At 37.0% G+C, this 13,134-nt stretch overlaps 1 long non-coding RNA gene across 3 annotated transcripts in view; it reads right to left on the bottom strand.

Moving 5' to 3' along the window:
- Positions 1 to 13,134, bottom strand: part of LOC103092873 (uncharacterized) — a 141,082-nt gene that overhangs the window by 28,524 nt on the left and 99,424 nt on the right. For 2 of the 3 annotated variants that reach the window (XR_008913632.1, XR_008913633.1), the window contains exon 3: positions 12,229 to 12,414. This is a non-coding gene — a long non-coding RNA (uncharacterized LOC103092873). Of the gene's footprint in view, positions 1 to 8,240; positions 8,374 to 12,228; positions 12,415 to 13,134 lie in introns of all 3 variants that reach the window. The other variant, XR_008913631.1, reaches the window with a different exon arrangement.

Raw genomic sequence — 13,134 nt, 5'->3', positions numbered from 1 at the left:
TTTAATCAAAACAAATCTAGTGCCATAACAAAGAGACCAGCTGTGCCTCAAAAGCATTCTAGCCTTATTTCAATGGCTTTACAGAAATGTAGTAATGAAAGGCAATATTAGTTTAAAATACAAATGCTTTTGAAAAATCTTATAAATAAGACATGTGGAAGATTACGAGGAATATTGACTCATAAAACAAAGGAAAACAACAGAGGGTAAAAGTAGTTTAAATAAAGTTTGCCAAACAAGAAAGCTAAAAATATAAGGAAGACAACAAAAAGAAGAAATATGGAAATGATCTTCAAAGATTTATTTTATTTAAAAAATTTATCATTGTTGACAGTAGAGCCACCACACTTGGACTCTTAATGGCACTAAAGAAACAAGAAAAGGGAAAAGAACTTAAATAAGATCAAGTAGATCAGTTCTGGAAGCAACATAATTGTAAGAACTTCAAGGTATCTTCAGGTAACTTCAAGAATCACAAGATATCTTAAGGAAGAGAAGACACCAAAAGTTTAGGGAAAAAATATTAGGCCATATTAAGTCCAGAAAAGGCACTCAAGAGAATATAGATGGGGAAAAGAGACATCTCCTTTCCTTGAGAGATGTAACAGAGATGATCTTATTGATTAACCTATTTATAAACATCAAGAAGAATAACTGGCAAATGGCCCAAGTATTCCATTTTTATTTCCATGAGGTCAGGAGCAATCCAAGAAAGCCCACAGCATGTACCATTAGTCCCTTGTAATGACTTATCAGAAGATGTGAACAAGATTCACATAAGATATATGGCATGAATGAGTCTCTAGAAGAACAGACAAAACAATGAGATCATAGATGTATTTGATTTAGTATACAGATCTGGAGAGCCATTTATAATAGTATAGACAATAAACAATCAAGTCCTGAACTAGAGCAACTGAGATAGGAAAAAATATAGCAAAATGGGTGTTGGAGCTTTCAAATCTCTTCCTAAAATGGCCCCTTCTTACTCTTCCATTCTTCTTCCATCTTACTCTCCTCTACATATCCTATTATTCAATCACGGTGGCCTCCTTCCAGTTCTTCAAACAAGACATATCATCTCTTGATTCTGAGTGTTTTAAATGGCTGTCCTCCATTCCTGGAGCACTTTCCTTTATTATCTCTGCCTCTTGGCTTCCCCAGCTTCCTTTAAGTTTCAGTTAAAGTCCCATTTTCAACAAGGAACCTTTCCCAGTCCTCCCTTGTCTTAGTGTTCACCTGCTAAGATTATCTTCCATATATCTCATATATATGTTGTTTGTACATAATCATCTATGTGTTGTCTCCCTCATTAAATTCTGAATTCCTTGGTGTCAGGGATTGGTTTTTGTCTTTATTTATATCTCTAGAATTTAACCTGGCATATACCTGGTACTTAGTAAATGCTAGTTATTTGAGACTGGGAAGGATTTCTGAAATACAATCTTGTCACAGGACTTGGCTCCTGATTGAGTTTAGATGGTAAGGGAGAAGAAAAAGTTTTAAAAAATGACTTTAGGAGGAGCAGATAGGTGGCTCAGAGGATAGAGAGCCAGGTTTAGAGACAGAATTTCCTGGATTCAAAACTGACCCTGGGCAAGTCACTTAACTCCAATACCACTCTTCTTCCTTGAAACCAATACTTAGTATTAATTCTAAGATAGAAAGTAAGAGGTTTTTAAAAAAAAGATGATTCTGCAAGTTAGCGAACTTGGAGGATAACAGTACAACAAACAAGAATAGAAAATTAAATAGAAGGGAAGTGCTGATGTCTGAACCAGAATGAATTTAGCTGAACTAACCTGAAATGATGTGAAACAGAATGAGTCAATGTGAAAAAGTCTATTCAGAGCCAGTCTGAATTGGTCTGACAGTGGAAAGTGGAACCCAAGTCTTTTGTATTTGGAACCCAACTCAGCCACTAATTACCTCTGCTTTTTCAACTATAAAATGGCGGAGTAGAAGTAGAAGGACAGTAGACTGGATAACCTACAAAGTCCCTTCCATCTCTTTAACTATGATCCTATAACATCTGAGATTTGGAGAGCCAACTCAAAGGAGAAGTAGATAATTATTACTAAATAAGGATTTATTTTAAAGAGTCGCTTAAAACTCTAGTGGAGAAAGATATAACTGTTCCAAAACTGGAAAGGCCTCGTCCTCTAGAAACAGTTGTCCTCACATTCCATTTGCATGATTGCTGAAAGAAATATTCACTAGGACAGCAAGTAATGATTCAGCTGAGGTACTCAAGTTGATTTATTTTTATTGTATTTACGAGCATAATTGCTGCAATTTTTATCCCTTTTTTCAAACACAGATGCAGTGCCCACTGATGTGCTTTACATCTAACCAGTTTAAATTTTGTAATTCAAAAGTGAAGGCTTCACAGTTCTGTAATGGTGACTATAACATAAATAACCCTAAGTATTTGGGGCGATAAAACTAAACCTTGGCTTAGCCTGAAGATCAATATTTTAAGGAAACTTTTAAATCATCTCTATACTGAAGCCATATGAGATAGTGCATAAAGAGTAGTTTTCAGAGTTAAAAAGACATGGGTTCCAATCCTACCTCTGATACATGCTGATTGTGTGACCCTAGATGAATCAAGTTTTGTTTCTTCTGCCTGCCCCAAAATTATTAGTTGCAGATCTGTATTGATAGAGTGTATTTTCTGACAAGATATTTCCAACACCAGTGAAAGCACCAGTCCAGATATGACTCTCCCAAGGGAAAAAAAAATGTTTAGAAGCAGAATGGTATATAATGGATAGAGCACTGGATCTGGAGTCAGAAAGACTCAGGTTCATATCCTGCTTCTGACACTTTCCTTGATTTTTCAAGACTTTAGAAACCCAACTGTGTCATTCTTTATGGCAACAAGTCCCTTAATAAAGCTTCTTTGCAATGTCGAAAGTGACAGGCATGCATAGCATTTGACTTTTGCAAAAAAAAAAATCATACTTCAGAAGGCTGGAGCAAGGATGAAATCAAGCTGTCATCTCTTGGCAGCTAGTCCTTTATTTTGGCTTTAAAAGAAGTTTGGTTTATTGGAGTTTGATTTTTGAAGTTTGTTTTGGAAGAGTTGATCAAGGAAATGATCTCTTCCTGAACTCTAACCATAAAAGAATGACACAAAAGAATGGAAAAAAAAGAGATTCAATTTGATAAACATTTATAGATCATCTATTTAAGGCATTTATTGCAGGGAGCTGGATACCCACTTTCAAAAAACTTTGGAAGATCACAAATTTCAGTGTACATAGTCAATTTCATTCCTTATTATGCCTACTGAAATTTGTGGCAAGGAATTTCCCTAAACTAAACCTGTAATAATCCTAGAAAATATTTCTTTCAGTGATCATGCAGAAGGAATGTGAGGATGACTGTTTATGGAAGACGAAAACTTTTGGAACAGTTATATCTTTCTCCACTAGGGTTTTAAATGACTGCTGGCTCTCCAAATCTCAGATGTTACCTCATCACAGGTAAAGAGATAGATGTATAATATTGTATATAACTGTAATATGTGGCATCATATAACTTGGATCTGTGTATGATCTATGGGTTTGTATATTTATATACTACAATAATATGATGCTATAGAGTAGTAGTTCTCAGATTTTTCTTTCCAAGACAAGAACTCCTAAAAATTCCTGCAGATTCTTCCCAAGAACTTTTATTGTATGTGTTATGTCTATTGATATTTATCATATTAGGAATGAAGATGTCTTAGTACAATTATAAAAATAGTTTTGACCTCAAAGCCCCCTAAAAATGTCTGAGAATCTTGTATGGATCCTCAGACCACACTTTGAAAATTGCTGATATTGAGAGGCAGTGATATACAGTAAAGGGAGCAAAGGTTTTAGAGTCAGGACATGGGTTCATATCCTGCTCCTCTCATTGTCTCTGTGACTTTCAGTAAGTCACTTAAGCTCAAAAGGATTCAGCTTCCTCATGTGAAAAATGAGGTTGTATTAAATAACGTTTAAGAACCCTTCCAGCTATGAACTTGCATGTATCTGCACAATTTATATACACAGCATAATTTTTGTGCAGTTTTGTTCTATACAATTTGATGAGTCCAATATGATGCATACCTACAGATTAAACAGATGCACCCAAAGTTTTTGGAACAAATTTATTAACTGGAAAAAATAGGATTAGCAGGCATTGGAACCTTTCTCACTTTTTTAGATTTCCTCTTCCAGATTTGAAGGACTGGTGAGGGAGGGAGTAAGAATTAGCGGCAGAAAAATAAGTTATAACAGACATGGTACTGATTGGGGGGGGGGGGGGAAAGGCCCTTACTTTCCAAAAATACTTGTGTCCATGATAAGAATCTCTGAAAAAGAGTTGATTAGATGAAAATAAATAGGAAAAATCTTCAATTAACCATCAATTTCATAGGGAAATGAATCCCTTTTGTTAGCCCAAGATCAATAATGTCACATTTATATTGTGCTCTAAGGTTTATGAGCCTGTGTACAACGACCTGGAGGTAGATAGTACAAGTATTATCCCTTTTATATATGAAAGAAGTTAAGTAACTTGCCCAGATTCATAGAGTTGATAATGTAGGGAATGTGTTAGAACAACGCAGTTATCTCCTAACTCTAGGTTCAGCATTCTTTCCATTATACACAGGAGGTCCCAAAAGCCTTAGTGCTATTTTAAGATATAAGCTTAGGTGCACTGGATAGAGAACCAGGCCTGGAGTCAAGAGATCTTGGGTTCAAATTTGACCTCCAACACTTCATAATTGTGTGACCCTGGGCAAGTCACTTGACCCCAATTGTCTAGCCCTTGATACTCTTCTTAGAATTGATACTAAGAAAGAAGGTAAGAATTTAAAGGGGGTAAAAATATGTATATAAGCCTAAAAGTCCTTTTGGGACCCCTGTGTTAGATTGATTCTCTAAACAATCTATTAATCAGTCAACTATTGAGCAGACAGTACTATGGAGAAACAAAAGAAGTCTGGTAAGTCCCTCCTGGATGCCTATTTAGTATCTCTTAAACAAAGTGAGATTCCTTTGACAAGGTTAACAACTTTTCAAGGTTACCTCCTTGTTAATGGATGAGACTTTTTTCTGGCATTGATGATGTCTCATTGGAAAGTATGAACTTGCCTTACCCTGGTTACTCATTTGCCACTGACATCATATTAAGCATGGTTGATTGAGTCATGTCTAGAGCTTTGCCCTTGGATAAGACCTTTCAAATTAGAGCTGTAGAGCGGGAAAGAGAGGCAGATGAAGAGAATCATAACTAAGAGAAACAGAAAGTTAGTATATAACAAACAGAAATTCAATTTCCATGGAAGAAATCTTGGATCGCCACATGACCCTGTGGCCTTCCAAGGAGACATGTGCAAAGGAGAATATTCATCACTCTGGGAAAGGAAGAGCCATGTGATCCCAGAAATGTCAAAAACTGAGGCAGTGTGGAAAAACCAAAGGTTTCCCGAGACTTGGATCTATATCTCAGCGTTTCACACAGGGGCTCAATGGGGGGTTTGGGCAGGGGAGAGAGACCTCTCATAGTTCTGGCTCAGGTCCCCACTAATGTTTCTCCTAGTAAATCGGAATTTGTCATCTGACTAGGTCTCTAAAAAGGAGGGAAAAGGACATTCCTACCACATGCAAGTACTCAAGCTAATAGTACAACTATATTGGACAAGTTTTATTTAATCTGTGCAAAATCCACAAAGGCCTCATGCTATAGTCAATCAACTGTCAAGACAAATCTCCTTACATATTCAAGGAGCTTCAAGCCTAGGAAAAACAAAGAAGAGTTGAATAAATGAAAAAGATTGTATACTTCCCATGAGGAGGTACATCTCACTGGAGAAATAAGGAAAGACGCCTGGAATGTTTAATAATAATAATAATAATAATAATAATAATAATAATAATAATAGGGGGCAGCTAGGTGACTCAGTGAATTGAGAGCCAGACCTAGAGATGGGAGATCCTAGGTTCAAATCTGGCCTCAGACACTTCCTAGTTGTGTGACACTGGGAGAGTCACTTAACCCCCACTGCCTAGCCCTTACCACTCTTTTTGCCTTGGAACCAATACACAGTATTGACTCTAAGGTGGAAGGTAAGGGTTATAATAATAATAATAATAACTAACATTTATATAGAGCTCACTATGTGTCAGCAACTGATAAATGCTTTACAATTATAATCTCATTCGATCTTCCCAATAATCTTCAAGGTAGATGCTATTACCATCCTCATTTTACAGATAAGGAAATTGAGGTAAACCAAAGTTAAATGACTTGCCCAGAATCACTAAACTAGTAAATTTCTGAGGCCAGATTTGAACTCAGGAATTCGTGACTCTAGGCCCAGCACTCTACTACTCCACATGTATAAGCTTGAATATGGGTTGGATTTTTGTTGGATTAAACAAAGCCTGTCCTACATTTGATATATTGTTAGCCTAAGTGCTTGCCCTGGAGCTGAGTATTCTTTTCCATTTTTTTCTAGAAAACTAAATACAAGTCAAATAATTCCCAGGGAAAACCCCAAGTGGGATAAAACAAGGCTAATTGCGATGCTCCCAGGATAAACTTCAGGTTTCACTATACATGAAGGGGAAATAAACAGGTGATTGTTGAGAGACCCTGAAGCTGAACTCAATCTGTTTAAATTCAGAGCTAGGATTTGGGGTCAAGGATTAAAGAAGTTTTGAATGTGATTTCTCCCCTTCTTAAAGAGTTTACAAACCACTCGGGAAGCACACTATATCAAAACTAAAAGAGACTTCCTTGTATTTTATAAGCTAGCAATTCCCAATCTCCAGCAGGGAGAAGATCACAGGGTTTTGATCTCACCCCTATTCCTGATCCATAAAAATACACTAGCTTCTTTGGATTTGAAAGAGGGTTTGCCATGAGGCCATGCACAAAAGTTTAGGGATCAGGACATGAGGGTGACCCCGAAAGCTATGCTAGTGAAATACAAGCTCTAGAAGCTCCTGCCAAGAAAGTTATGAATTCAAGTTTGACAATAGATCACATGACTTGTTGTCCAAGGACTAGCCAACTAAATTATAATGGGCTAGAGAGGTCTATTACCAATTTGTCCATAAGATTACTTTCTCATCTATAGTGTCGACAAAGTCACAGATGGGTTCTGTAACAATAGTGGATGGATTTGTTGTTTGGTCATTTTCAGTTGTGTCGGGCTCTTTGTGACCCTTTTTGGGGTTTTCTGGGCAAAGATACTGGAGTGGTCTTACCATTTCCTTCTCCAGCTCATTTTACAGATGAGGAAACCGAAGCCAACAAGGTTAAGTGATTACCCATGGTTATACAAGCAGTATAAAGTGTCTAAGACCAAATTTGAACCCAGGAGAATGAGTCTTGTGTGTGTATGTGTATGTGTATGTGTGATATTTCAAATTTTCATGATTCTATGTCTGGCTCTCGGTCCACTGAACCACCTAGTTGTCCCTAGTGGATGAATATCCAAAGACAAAATCAAAGATTACTGAAATATTGAATTATTAGCAAGAAGCACATCTAAAGACTATACTGGGAGGAGTGGGAGGTTAATCTCCCTCAGTTTACAAAGTTTAAGCCTCATAGCCCTCTACTAGCTATAAGATATTTGCCTATTCTCATTACCTCTTTCGTGCCTAAACTTCTTTTCAATCTGGGTCTAGTTACACAGCCATGAAGTTGACTACCAGAGTAATCCTTAATGGCATCATGAAAAATTTTCCCCAGCTCTAAATCTGAACCTAGCATATAGGAGTCTGAGCCTTGTGAGGGTTTTCTATTGTATATCTCCTATCCTTCATAAATTAATGAAATATATATTTACTTAACCATGCATATTGTTTCCCATCCAAGCTAAATCATCTCAAGTCACTCCATCTTCACCCCACTGTACAAGACTTGGGAGAGTCTATTTTGTCCCTCAACCAGATTTGCACATTTCTTCCCTAGCTAGGATTCAAAACTATTAACCTTCGGATTTTGTCATTGCATTACATTAACATTTCCTCATGGTCTCCTTGCTTTGTAATCTGCTTACCCTTTTCCTCTCCTCCTGTACTCTGGTTCCTTGAAACTGATTCTTTAAGTCAACTAAACGCTTTGACTAGCTTAGTCCATATTGGAAAATGTTGTCAATAAGCTCAAGGGACTCATGATGAAAAAGGCTATCCACCACCATAGAAGGAACTGACAGAGTCCAAATGCAGATTAAAGCATACCTTTCTTTCCTTCTTTTCTTCCATAAATTTTTCTTTAGTGTGAACACCATGTGTCTTCTTTCACAACATGATGAACATGGAAATGTGTATCTTTTGATAACACATACATAACACATATCAGATGACATGCCATCTTGAGAAGGGGGAGGGAAAGAATCAAAATGTCAGAAAACAATTATTAAAAATGTAAAACTATTTGAATAAGATTTTTTTAAAGAAAGAAAGTAAAATGTCATCAAGTCTATTTACAAGCCCCAGGCTAAATGTCCAGCCCAATAGAGCCAGGATCTGTTCCTCTATGTCCATAATCCATTGCCTCTTGTCTCAGACTAATTTGCTCTCCCTTCTTGAAGCTATCCTTTCAAATGGTCCCTCCATCCCCTCCTATTCTGAGATAAACTGACAAACAACCTAAGCAAGAACCAGTGGAGGCTAAACTTTTTCCTTGTTCTCAATTAGTAATCAACTCATTACTCCACCTAGCTGCCATACATCATTGGCCCTACTAGCAGATTCTCTAAAAGTACTTTTTACTAGAATTACAAATTGAGAAGTCATGGACACATAGAAGCATCAGAATAATATCAGGCATCTAATAATCTGGCAAAACCATCTCACAGAGATTAAGGAGACTAACACAGATTAAAAATTAGAGAGCAATGCAAAAGTACAGGGGGAAAGGCTTGTATTATATTCTACTGAGCTATTCTGGAAAGCAATTTGGAATGATGCCCCAAAAGTTACTAAACTATGACTAACTGACCTTTTAGCCCAAAAATACTGCGAGTATCCTTATACTCCAAAGAGATCAAAGAAAAAAGAAAATCCTATATGCATAAAAATTTTGTGATGATTCTTTCTGGAGTGGCAAAGAACTATAAAACTAAGGAATTGTCTTGAACAGAGAATATCAGAATAAATTGAAGTATATGAATCTAATGGAATACTATCATGCCTGTAAGAAGTGATGAAAAAGATGGTTTCAGAAAAGCATGAGAAGACATGTATGAATTAACACAGAGTGAAATGAGTAAACCAGGAAAACAATTTATACAATATAACATTGTAAAGGAAAACCACTTTGAAATACTGTAGAATTCTGATCTATGCAATGATTAACCATGATTCCAGAGGACTAATAATAAAACATGCTACTTGCGCCTGACAGAGAAGGGATAGACCCAATGAGCAGAATGATATAGACATATAGATATAGTCATTGATATCTGACAGGTCCAATATGGGCATTTATTTTCTTTGTATGTATTTTCACAAGTGTATTGTTTTTCTTAAAGTATATAATTAAGGGCTGAATTATGTTATACATATACTAAAATTAAAAGAAGTTCAAGGAAGGGAGAAACCAAAATGGGTTATACAATTAGGAAAATCTTCAAAAAGGAGGTGAGGTGGGGCCCTTTCAGGACCCCAACAAAAAATTAAAAGGAATTGAATTTGAAGAGAAAATGGAACAGAACATTTAATGTGGGGCATACTTCATGAGTCAAGAGCCAGAAATAGAATCAAATTATTTAACTGCAAAGTCTTTTAGGGCAAAACCAATGTCACTCATTTTTGTAGTACCTAGCATAGGGTCTAGCACAGGACCTTATTCAATAAATATTTACTGAATATGCAAAACACAAAGATGTGTATCTAGGATAAAACTATAGTTCCAAGGGCAGCTGGGTAGCTCAGTGGATTGAGAGCCAGGTCTAGAGATGGGAGATCCTAGGTTCAAAACTGTCCTCAGATACTTCCTTCCTATCTGTGTGACCCTGGGCAAGCCACTTAACCTCCATTGCCTAGCCCTTACCATTCTTCTGCCTTGGAACCAATACATACTTGATTCCAAGACAGAAGATAAGGGTTTTTAAAAAAAACACTATAGTTCCAATTGGAGCAAGGGATTTGTGTTGATATATTTTAGAAATTATAATTGAATAAATAGGATAAGGATTTGAAGGTCAGACTAAGTTTAAACTTGGTGTGATACTTAATAGGGAATCCTTAGAGGTATTAAAGCAATAGGAAATTTTAAGCAATAGTAGAATGGCATTATGAAAATAGCTATCTTAAACAGTGCTGAGCAAACCAAAAAAGTTTAACATTCTTTTGTAAAAAAGACAATTATGTTGAAAGATTAGTCTAGCAGTGGTATACAGGATGGAATAGAGGGGAAAAGACTCTAAAATCATAGATCATAGTGTCTCTTAAATACCTGGAGTGAGTGCCCCAGAGAAAAGAATTAGATATACTGCATTTCATAAAGGGCATGTAGATGACACTTGTTGTTTGTCATTTGTTTTCAAACAGCACCAATAACTTCACAGGGTGGTGTCTTGACTTGTGCACTAAGTAGATTTAGGTGAGACAGATTCATACAATGTTATCAGCCTCTCCCTCTCCAGTAGCATGACAAAAGGCAAGACAGCTAAAGATGGCTCAGGATGCAGTGAATTGTTTTGGCTTCTTCCATATCTGACTAAGTTCTAAGTACTCCACAACATCTGCCTCAACTTCCTTCATTGTCACTAGAATAAATTGCTCTAGTCGATCCATTCCAATAGGGGAGATCTTCACATGTTTAGAGTAAATAGTCCCCTGCTTCACCAAAGGGTTTATGGTCCATCAGTTCTCTTCAATCTGATTTAGCCTATCTGCCAAAATGGTTTACAGGGGTGCCACAGCTCCAAGGAGTTGTAGCATGCACAGAGGCCACAACCCAATAAAACCTTCTCAGCAGATATGCTATACCATGTTAAGGAGAACAAAAAGTCCTCAAGCCCATCAATGAGCTGGGGGATACCTACCTCAACCATGTGAATATTTCACCTGGTGGAATGGGCAGACTAGAATAATTTGTTCCAAAGAGTTAAGTGCCGGATGGACAGCAAAGGCAGATGAGTTGCTCTGAGGAGGACTCAGAAAGCCTTCACACCCAAGGTGCTAGTCCTCCTTGAGCATTCATTCACCCCATTTGGAGATAATACTACAAATCCTCTTTCAGTAGGGTTAGAGATAACAGAATATTCCTGTAAGACACAATAGAGCCAAGTGGCCCATCTAAGGAAAGTTCTACATAATCATGTTATAAAATGTAGTGAATTTGAAATCTGTAAAAGTTCAGAAAAATTTAAAATCAAATCCCACCTCTGATATACTGACACATAGTTAACCTCCTCAAGTTTCAGATCATTTCACCTTCTCCCTGATGTTTTCCCTGATCCTTCAACTGCTAGTTCTCTCCCTTCCTAATTACCTTGTATTTATATTTATATCTATATTTATTTAGAATGTACTTGGGTTTATAGCAAGGTGGCATGGTGGAGAGATTGCTGGGCTTTGAATCTGGAAAACCCAAGTTTGAATCATGCCCCAGACTTCTCCTAGTTTTATGGCCTGAGAAAGTCACCTAAAACTCTCAGCTTCTGTTTCCTCATCTGTAAAATGAAGACAATAATAGCACCTATCTCCCAGGGTTATTATAAGGATCAGATGAGTTATTTGTAAAGCACCTAGCACAGTGTCAAGCACATAGTAGACACATAACAAATGCTTTATTGCCTTTTCCCTCTTGCCATCATTGTCTCTACTATTAGAATATAAGCTCCTTTTCAGTGGATAGTTCATTTATTGCATTTATAGCTTGATGGAGTCCATCACCTCTTTGTCAGGGGTGAGTAGCATGCTTTATTACCAATCCTCTGGAATAATGGTTAGTTGTTGCATCATCTCTACTATATACTATAGAGATACTTTATAGTCACTATATACTATAAATATGCTATACTTGTTGCATTTCTAGAAATAGCTACAATATTTATATTGCAATTTATAATTAGATGTAAATGTAAATATGCAGCTCCAAGAAGTTGTAGCATGCACAGAGACCACAACCCAATAAAACCTTCTCAGCAGATATGCTAAACCATGTTAGGGGGAACAAAAAGTCCTCAAGCCCAGCAAGCCCATGGGGGATACCTACCTCAAACATGTGAATATTTCATCTGGTGGAATGGGCAGACTAGAACAATTTGTTCCAAAGGCCATGAAGAAGGCTGACGTAGGCACTGTGGAATTCCTAGAGTCTGGTCTCACATTGAAGAAGGCATGGTCATCCATTGCATCCTAAACTGTTTCCAAATGTCCTGACTTTTGGAATTCAGTTACTCTGGAAGAGAAAATAAACCTAAAGAATTTGTGCATCTCTACTTCACTAAAATCTCATTCACATACAAGTCAAGACATCACCCTATAACGCCATTGGTCCTCTCTGAAAATGAAGAAAAACAATATTGTATGTGTATATAATGTGTGTGCATATATGTGTAGTATTTATATTTCTAAATCATATTTATTAAGTGTCTAGCACTTAATGGATGCTTATTGATTAATCAATTGATGAAAGCATAAAACGTCAGCCAAAAAAGCTAGGCTGTAGAGACAGATGATGGCTCTTCTATAATGGTTCCCTATCAGGTTCCTTTTGTGTTGGGAGCTGGCCGCCACATTTTAGGAAAGATGTTTATGAGCTGGAAAACGTCCTGAGGAAGAAGACAAAGATGGTGAAAGGCTTCTTCATGATGGTGGATGAATATTGGTTGAATGAACTGGAGAGGTTTAGCCTGAAGGGAAGAAGATTTAGAAGGGATTAGATAGCTGTCTTCAAGTATTTGAATGGTTGTCCTGTGGAAGAGAGATTAGATTTGTACTGCTTAAAGTTTCCAGAGGGCAGAATTAGGGGCACCAATTTGTAGTTTCAGAAAGGCAGATGTGGGCTTGCTGTAAAGGAAAACTTTCTAACACTTAAAGCTGTCCAAAAAATAGAACCAGATACTTCCAGAAGTACTGGGTTTCCCTCTCCCTGAAGAGGTCTTTAAGCAAAGACTGA

Source organism: Monodelphis domestica, chromosome 7 (genome assembly GCF_027887165.1).
Source record: "Monodelphis domestica isolate mMonDom1 chromosome 7, mMonDom1.pri, whole genome shotgun sequence".
Classification (NCBI taxonomy): Eukaryota; Metazoa; Chordata; class Mammalia; order Didelphimorphia; family Didelphidae; genus Monodelphis; species Monodelphis domestica.
This window is presented reverse-complemented; position numbering and strand designations above follow the sequence as displayed.